Source organism: Penaeus monodon, chromosome 9 (assembly GCF_015228065.2).
Source record: "Penaeus monodon isolate SGIC_2016 chromosome 9, NSTDA_Pmon_1, whole genome shotgun sequence".
NCBI classification, from domain to species: Eukaryota; Metazoa; Arthropoda; class Malacostraca; order Decapoda; family Penaeidae; genus Penaeus; species Penaeus monodon.
Window position 1 is genome coordinate 32,121,426 of NC_051394.1, and position 10,000 is coordinate 32,131,425.

The 10,000-nt window shown below is 45.0% G+C and overlaps 1 protein-coding gene across 1 annotated transcript in view; it reads right to left on the bottom strand.

Annotated features, from left to right (window-relative positions):
* Positions 1-10,000, bottom strand: part of LOC119577082 — a 65,695-nt gene that overhangs the window by 43,004 nt on the left and 12,691 nt on the right. The window lies entirely within an intron of this gene.

The window sequence follows — 10,000 nt, forward strand, 5'->3', positions numbered from 1 at the left end:
GGGGAATTCGATCTATCGGCTGCTCAAAGGCGGCACCATGGCCACTTTCTGGAAGTTTCAGAACCGATTTTTGGTCATAGTTGAAAAGTGATGAATCGACATATTGATCAATATTGGATCGTTAAAAAGTAAAGATAAGCATGAGATATCTAAATAATGATCCACTGGCCTGGGCAAGACGTCCCTAAACTCTTAAATTATAGCTCTTTGATACCGAGGGTCTGAGGTTGTAACTCCTTAATGAGGCTAATTCGAAGTGAATCCTCGCGTCAGAAGATGGAGCAAAATAGGATATGAGGCTCCCAGGCACCCCGGCGCAGGGCCGCCGCCGCGACAGAAGTGACAGTGTTCGCCTGTCTCCCTCTCGCGTCGGCGCTCTGGGGACGGCGCCAGCAGGAGACAATGTCATGAGGCGGCTCGGTTTGGGCGCACGGGAAGTGACAAATGAATTTCGATTCAGAGCACAGAAGTGACAGGAATCAACAAGGCCCCAAGGGCACTGCCTTCTGGGGCGCCATCCTGAAGAGACGTAAATCAAGGACTTGTCAAAGGTGTCCAAGATACTCGAGGGTGCAGGAGCAAGGGGAGGGAGGATTCACGCAGGCGCCGCGGGACCAGCTAATTGAGCAAGAAATCGCGCGCCTCGCGGACGACTCGCTGCTCAAGGAGGGCGAACGGCGCACGCGGGGGCATATGGGCGCGTGTGTGTGTGCTTATATGGATAGATAGATAGATAGATAGATAGATAGATAGATAGATAGATAGATAGATAGATAGATAGATAGATAGATAGGCATATATATATATATATATATATATATATATATATATATATATGTATACATAAGTGTGTATGTATATATGTATATATAATAAAAATATATATACATATATATGTACTCATACATATATGCATATATATATATATATATATATATATATATATATATATATATATATATATATATATATATATATATACATGCACACATATATATGTGTATGTATATGCATTTTTTTTTTCTTAACGGTAGGTTCATGTTTGGGCCGCCGTGATCACAGCATGATACTTAATTGTAGTTTTCATGTTGTGATGATCTTGGATGAGTACGTGGTAGGGTCCCCAGTTCCTTTCCATTGAGTGCCGGTGTTACCTTTTTTAGGTAATCATTCTCTCTATTTATCCGGGCTTGGGACCAGCACTGACTTGGGCTGGCTTGGCCACCCAGTGGCTAGGTAGGCAATGAAGTTCCTTGCCCAATGAAACAAAGCGCCGGCCGGTGACTCGAACCCTCGAACTCAGATTGCCGTCGTGACAGTCTTGAGTCCGATGCTCTAACCACTCGTCCACCGCGGCCTATATATTTATATATATATATATATATATTATATATATATATATATATATATATATATATATATATATATATATAATATATATATAAACAATTCTCCCTGACCAGGCCTTGAACCTAGGTCACTCTGGGTATGAAAACGGAGGGCCCAGTACTTAACTAACCATACCATACGACCACTGAAAGGAGTGTGCAACTAGGATCTAACTAGCTCCATAGACATTACCTATCTACTCACACATGAGTAATGATAGCGAGGTTTCACACACACTCCCCATGGGCACTCGGTAGAAATTGATTTACAAATTCGAAATCGGGAAGTCATCAGTCAGGAGTACTGAGGTGTGTGTATATATATAAGATGGAATAATGCAATGCCGCACTGATATAGATATATAACAATTGTTATATATCTATATCAATGTGACATTGCATTATTCCATCTTAAATATATATATATATATATATATATATATATATATATATATATATATATATATATATATATATATATTACGTTGTGGTGTGTGTGTGGGGGTGTGTGTGTTTTGGGGTGTGGGGTTTTGTGTGTGTGTGTGTGTGCGTGGTGTGCGTGTGTCTGCGTGGCGTGCGTGTGCAGTGTGCGTGTGCGCGTGCGCGTGCGCGTGCGCGTCGGCGTGTGCGTGTGCGTTTGTGGCGTGTATGTGTATGTGTATGTGTGTGTGGTTTTGTTGTGTGGTTGGGTGTGTGTGGGGTGTGTGGGGTTGTGTGTGTGTGTGTGTGTGTGTGTGGGTGGTTGTAAGTACATACGTATTTATATATACACACACACACTCACACACAGTGTGTGTGTGTGTGTGTTTGTGTGGTGTGTGGTGTGTGTGTTGTGTGTGTGTTTTGGGTGTTGTGTGGTGTGTGGGTGGGGGTTTGGGGTTTTTTTGGGGTGTTTGGTGTGTGTGTTTTTGTGTGTGTGTGTGTGTGTGTGTGTGTGTGTGTGTGTGTGTGTGTGTGTGTGTGGTGTGTGTGTAAATATATATACATATATATACATATGTATACACCACATACACATACGCACACACACACAACATTCATCCGAAAATGCTAATTCCAGGTGTTTTTTGTTCCTTTTTTTCCCAAGATCTTGACTGATGGAACCTCTTAGTCGTACCTATGATGGATCATTGCTCGGCACGGACAGCCTTATCGGGCGGCAGTTTTCAATAAACCAAAGACGATTCATCCGTCACAGAGAAGGAGACAGGAGAGCAAGGTACGAAGAGAGAGAGGAAGTGAAAAGGAAGGACAGGGAGGGGAGGGGGGAGGGAGAGAGAGGGAGGAGGGAGGAGGGAGGGAAAGGGAGGGAGGGAGGAGAGAGAGAGAGAGAGAAGAGAGAGAGAGAGAGAGAGAGAGGTTAGGGGAGAGAGAGAGAGAGGAAGAGAGAGAGAGAGAGAGAGAGAGGGGGGGGGGCAGAGATAAAATAGATAGATAGATAGATAGATAAAATAGAGAGGGGAGAGAGAGAGAGAGAGAGAGAGAGAGAGAGAAGACGAGAGAGGAGAGAGAGAGAGGGGGAGAGAGAAGAGAGAGAGAGAGAGAGGGAGAGAGAGAGAGAGAGAGAGAGAGAGAGGAAGAGAGAGAGAGAGAGAGAGAGAGAGAGAGAGGGGAGAGAGAGAGAGGAGAGAGAGAGAGAGAGAAAGAGAGGAGAGAGTAGGGAGGAGAGAGAAGAGAGGAGAGAGAGGAGAGAAGGGGGGGGGGAAGAGAGAAGAGAGAGGAGGAGGAGAGAGGAAGAGAGGAGAGAGATGAGCGAGAGGGAGAGAGAGAGAGAGAGAGAGAGAGGATGTAGAGAAGAAGAGAAGAGAGAGAGAGAGAGAGAGAGAGAGAGAGGGGAGAGAGAATGATCGAAAGAGAGAGAGAGGATAGATAGAGAGAGAGGAGAGCGAGAGAGAGAGAGAGAGAGAGAGAAGGAGAGAGAGAGGGAGAGGAGAGGAGAGAGGAGAGGAGAGAGAGGAGGAGAGAGAGAGAGAGAGGTAGAGGAGAGGAGAGAGAGAGAGAGAGAAGGGGGGGGAAAGGGGGGAGGGGGAAAGGGGGGGAGGGAAAGGGGGGAGGGGGAGGGGGGGAGGGGGGGAGGGGGAGGGGGGGAAAAAAGGGGGAAAAAGAGAGAGAGAGAGAGGAGAAGAGAAAGAGAGAGAGAGAGGCAAGAAGAGAGAAGAGAGAGGAGAGAGGAGAGAAGAAAAAGGGAGAGAGAGGGAGAGGGGAGAGAGAGAGGGGAGAGGAGAGAAGAGAGGAGAGAGAGAGAGAAGAAGAGAAAACGAAAAGAGAGGGAAAAAGGAGAGGGGAAGAAAAAAAGGGAGGGGAGAGGAGGCACGAGTAGAGCGAAGTCTCTTTTTTCTTCCCTTTTTGCCCCCCCACCCCACCCGGTTCACCGAAGCGGATTTTGAGTAAACAGAAGTGAGTTCTTATTTCGGCCCAAAAAAACCCCGCATAGAAGGGCTTCTCCAGCGACCGAAGAAAAAATGGCGAACGATGCAAAATTGCAAAAAGTTTCGCCTTTTTCAGAAAACGGGGTTTACCATTGGGGATATATCCTTTCCGCTGCTTTTTGTCTTCTTTCCTCCTTTTTCCCATTTCTCGCCTTCCCCTTCGATTGATTCTCCTTTTTAATTTTTTAGAAAAACAATTTTTCCTTTGGGTCTTTACCATGATTTGGGAAGAGAGAGAGAGAGAGAGAGAGAGGGAGAGAGAGAGAGGAGAGAAAAGAGAGAAGAGAGAGGAGACAGAAGCGAAAGAGAGAGAGAGAGAGAGAGAGAGACTGGTGGGCGCAATGACACTGTTACGGCTTGACTTTTTATTGATAAAGAAAACCCACGAACGGAATGGGAGTGCTTGGGGCCGCGGCGGGGGCCTAGTTTGGGGGGGGGAGGGGGGGGGAGCGCCTGGTAGTGTTCCTGGCGTGGCTGCAGGGAACGTTCTGACTGGTCATCCTGGGTCACCTTCATTTTCCTGTCGGCATTCGGAAGGGCGCTGGTGCGAAACACGGCGGGAGACGACAAGCCACGTAAAGCCTTTTGGGGCCACGTGGAGCCTCGCTAATGGCTTGCACATAATTATGCTTATATGCCCGCCAGAGAGAGAGAGAGAGAGAGAGGAGAGAGAGAGAGAGAGAGAGAGAGAGGAGATGGAGAGGGGAAGAGAGAGGGGAGAGAGAGAGAGAGTAAAAAGAGTAAGAGAGAAGAAAGATAGAAAGGGAGATAAGAGAGAGTAAAATCGCACTGTCACACATTATCATTATTCATTAGCAATTAATTCCCCGGGGAACGAAGGCTCCTCCACTCCACGAAACGTCTCAACGGAACCTCCTCTCCTCCTTCTCTCTAGCTGCCTTCCCTGGCGATGCCGTCCCTCCCTTCGTCTCCTTCCCTTGTGCTTCTTGCCATCGTCTGTTCTCTTTTTTCGGGCCCCTTCATTTTTCGAGTTTTCCCTGCTAAAAAGAACGCGGGGTTTTGTACAGCTTACGTAAAGACTTTTTTTTGCTTAGCAGAGTGGGGAAAAAAAAGCTGAAATACATTGCCTAAATTTTCAAAAATTTGATCAACGGAGATTCAGAACAATAAGTACAAATTTATAAACATCAATTTATTCATGTACGTTTGTCCACATTTTCCCGGTGTACATTTACTCATGTACAGTACACTTTAAAGTATGAAACATAAAATTGAAATATCGGGTTAAAACTATTCATTTCAATATCGGTAAAGATACCCAACTCCTTTTCAAGACTGAATATATGAAAAATTTGAAAAAAAAGAACATTGTATTTGTGTAAATATAAAAATGCGAGGAAAGCGAAGTGGAACTAAGTGTATCCGTGGGGAAGGATGCTGAAAACTGCTGCACACGGACCGCAGTAACTCAAAAAGCAAGACCTGTATTTGTGTGGAAAGTTAGACAAGTAGCTGCAGTTACCGACGTGAGTTCGAGAAAGGCCGGAAGGAAACTCAAGCAACAGCGCAATGCAAGAGCCAGTCGTAATGGAGAAGCCGAAGAACAGAGGAATCGAGCTCAAAGAAGCGTATAGAAGGAATAAGCTCAAGCTCAGAAAAACAGGTGACAAAGTAAAATTTTTCCAAGGGGAACTACAAAAGCGTGACTTTCTTCACATAAAAACGGGTTTGTTTTTTTTTGTGGTTTTTTTGGTTTTTGTTGACCCTTTTTGGGGGGGGGGTTTGGTTCTTCGTGGGGGGGGGGAACCCGGGATACATATGAAAACAGAGAATGTTTTAAAAAAAAAACTTATCAAAGGATCGGGGGGGGGGGGTAACCCCCTCATAAAAAAGCATTTGTATTTAGGGCCAAATTTTTTTTTTTTAAAAATCCCAAAGGGGCAGGGGGGGGGACACAGAAAGCTGGGATCCCCCAAATTACGCTTGAGCCCCGGACGGCGGCCGTGAATGCCACGCTCGCGGGGAAGTCGACGTCAGTAGCATGTGCGAGTGAGTATGGTGCGAGTGAGTATGGCGTTGCTTGACTCGAGTCTTGAAAGGGACTGGCCACAACCACTGATATCGGGAGATAAGAAACATTCAAAAATGTTTTTATTAAGTCTACGCAAAGCGGAGTTTTCATAACATCTGAAATTACTTCTTTGAATCGCCTGGTTGAAATAAAATATGCAGTGTTCTCTACTTAAGCGGTTAAATTTGTATTGGAATCATGTATTATACAAGCATTTGATCGGTAATGCCATGTCTTGTTGTGGAGCCCACGGAATACTCGGAATAATAAACCTTCCAACTGATATAACAGTCCACGCTTACAGTGTTTGAAAGCGGCATAACATTCCCTTCGGAGTATGGAGGGACAGAGTGTGACTGGGTCTCCTAGTGGCCCACTCGCTGTTTGACGTGGCATACTACAAACTCTTAAAAGTGCGCCGGAGTGAGCGAGGAGCAAATCAAGACCACAGATGGTCGAGAGCCTGCCTATCTATCGGTGCGACAAAATGCAAAAGGATTTACCACACCCGTCATCGTGATTTTGACACAAACCCGGGCGTTTAAAGGCGAGGGGGGTGAAAATCTTAGCAATTTTGGTAATGCTTTGTAAGGAAGTTTCAAATTTACACTGAAAAGTTACTTGGAAAATAAATATCCACATCTTAAATGTTCCTTGATTTTTTCACGTACTGAACAAGGAGAGTTTTTTATACATTCTTAACCAAGTGTCCTCAACATAAACCAAGTTTATACTCATGAGACATTTCTTCTGAGGTTGGTCAAGCGATAAAGTGCAAGGTTTATGTCTTCGTAAGAAAGTGGGAGCCTTTGGACGAAAGTGATACTGTAACGATGCAGCAATATTATCTTTTCGATTGGTGAGCAGCTGACTTGCCAACAAGTAGCTGAAAGTGTCCGAGAACTCTGTACGCAACAAACAGCTTATGCCTTACATGTTACAAGTCATGATGTACGGTGGCCAAGTAACCATCAGATAAGACAGTAAAAGCCAAATAAGTAATAAAACGGATCGTAGCAGTATTCCACTAGATTGTCGCAATTGCTCCCCCCCCTCCCTCTCTCTCTCTCTCTCTCTCTCTCTCTCTCTCTCTCTCTCTCTCTCTCTCTCTCTCTCTCTCTCTCTCTCTCTCTCTCTCACTCTCTCACCCACTCACTCACTCACTCACTCACTCACTCACTCACTCACTCACTCACTCACTCACTCACTAACTCACTCACTAACTCACTCACTAACTCACTCACTAACTCTCACACACACACACACACACACACACACACACACACACACACACACACACACACACACACACACACACACACACACACACACACACACACACACACACACACACACACACACCACACACACACACACAACACATACACACACACACACACACACACACTCACTCACTCACTCACTCACTCACTCACTCACTCACACACACACACACACACACACACACACACACACACACACACACACACACCGCACACACACATGTGCATGTGTGTAAGAAAGAGAGAAAGAGGAAGTGCTTCCTATTTCTCATTTCCCTTTTCTTCCTTTCTTTCCATACCTGTTACATTCCCTTTCACCATCCCTATTTTCCTTCTCTCTTTGCCTGTTCATCTTATTCTCCCCTTTCTTCTTCTCCTCTCTGGCCTCTCACTAGCAGCACCTCCCCTTTTCCTGTCCAGCACCATGTTTTCCTCTCCTTGCTTCCACTGCATTCCCAGGCTCGAGTCGCGAGGTGCCAAGGCAAGCTGTCCTTATTCAAGAGCTTGAAGAAAGGAGGAAGCCAAATAAGCAACCTCTACTCATAAGCTTGGAACCAAGTCAAACCGCCTTCTCGCCAACAGAGCAAGATAATCAGTCACTCAGGCGTCCGATCTGCCTGCGCACGCCAAAGCTGTCAGCCTAATAATGGCAATTAGTCTAGTCCGTCAGCACACGCGATGCTGGGTCATTAGTGTTGCAGATAACTGGGTCGGCGGCGAAAATGAGTTAACAGTCATCAGTCTGAGAGCGGAAATTAGCGGAGAATGGGTGAGTGTTGGGGACACTGCCAAGCGATTTGGGTGAAGTAGCGTAACTAGCCCCGTCCATTGACTTGTAAATACATATATTACAACGCAAAAGCAGTATGTATTCATCGATCGCTGAATTTTTTTTTTGTCCCAGCCAAATTCCCAATACCCTGTGTCCGTGAATTAATTTCTGTTGGCACTGGCGTTATGTCAACACCTCCACGCATCATCTCCCGCCTGCGCAGGACGAACACCTTTGTTTCGTCCAGGTCCCGTAAAACGTAGCACACCAAGCTCTGCTTAAGCGAGGAAAGAATTGAAATTGGTGTCGATGAAGTTTTATCCCGACTCACTGCGTCACAACTACATCCAACACTGTGGCATATATTTTCTCAATTTATCATGTGTTTGCCCAAAACTCAAAATGCCGCTGCGGTTACCCAGGTTTCCTTTTCGTGCTCCTACCGCCCCCCCCCCCTTATGTGCCATATTCTAATTATGCCTTTTCTATCAACGGCATCTTTTCAAGTCGACCTCTCGTTATTTCCCTCCCACTTCCTCCTAATCTTCAAGAAATGTGTCCAGTCTCACGAAAGTAATCCGCCCTAATGTGAGCAAGTCTCTAAAAGTTCACCCTCATTACCATATCCCGAGTCAGCTAACTACATCTAAGTGACTTAAACTTCATCCAATTCCGATAAACCTAATTTAACGTAATACACCAGGAAGCCAACTGCGGAGGAGCGACGCAAGTCCTGTCTTCACTGACTCAAAAGCTGCTCAATGGATTTCGAGCAGCGTGAAGATAACGGCAATGTGACTGGGACATACGAAGTCAAGCTTTAAAAAATGTCACACTTGAATTTCGCCGGAAATACCAGTATTCTGAGAAGAGCAACAAAAAGTCAAAACACCATGATTGTGAAGATATCCTTTCTCATTCATACCTTTTCTACATATGTCACACTTGTTCAGTGGCATCTTTATGTACTAGGAACTAAAAACTTGCATGGGCTCCGAAGTACACACGTGAGGCGAATGATATTCCGTCTACAAAGCTTATCGCTACATTTCAAATAAACTTGTTTTTGTTGTGATAGACAAAACTATTATCATTACGGTTATATTTGCTTTCAGTACGATTATGATAAATTAATCATTAATCGCAGTTTATTTACCATAATTTTTGCTATTATTTTCAAATGTGATGTTTGTTCACTATACACATACATACATTGCATATATACATACATACATACATACATACATCACCATCAATAACGGTATGCTCATGTTTGAGCAGCCGTGGACCTCTCCACCATCCTTAGCCACTCAACTCGATCTTGCACTTTTCTTTCCATACATACATACATACATACATACATACATACATGCATATATACATATATATATATATATATGTGTGTGTGTGTGTGTGTGTGTGTGTGTGTGTGTGTGTGTGTGTTGTGTGTGTGCGTGTGCGTGTGCGTGTGCGTGTGTGCGTGTGTTCGTGTGCGTGTGTTCGTGTGCGTGTGCTTGCGTGTGTCTGTGTGTGTGTCTGTGTGTGTGCATGTGCGTTTAGTGGCGTTTCGGGTGTGTGCGTGTGCTGCGTCGTGTGTGTGTCTGTGTGTGGCATGTGCGTTTACATTGCTGTGCAATGTGCGATTGCTATGCGTGTGGTGGTGTGTTGCGTGTGCGTTGTGCGCGCTGTAGTGTTACTTTATTTACTTTCACATGAATATGTACTTGGTTATTTACATTTTCCCATATTACTATAATCATTACCAACACAATCAGTCATTAGACCATAGATATGATTAATAAGAAACTGTGATTTGATATGAAATAAAGGACAAAAATCTTACAACAACAATAATAATGGTAGTAAAGGTAATATGAATTGCGACTCGTAAACAGATGCTAAGACCTCCCTTCCTCTCAAAACGTCCATTGCAAATGAAAAGAAAGTTGCAAGCGCCCACAAAGCCGCATGTATATGACGCCGCCTCGCTGGAAGGTTAAAGCTGAAGGGCCGAGCGAGAGAGCCAGGCGACGGTGCCCACTGCGTGCCCTCCTGCGGCTTCGGGCTGCCGCGCCTCTATCCTGCAGGCGGGGCAG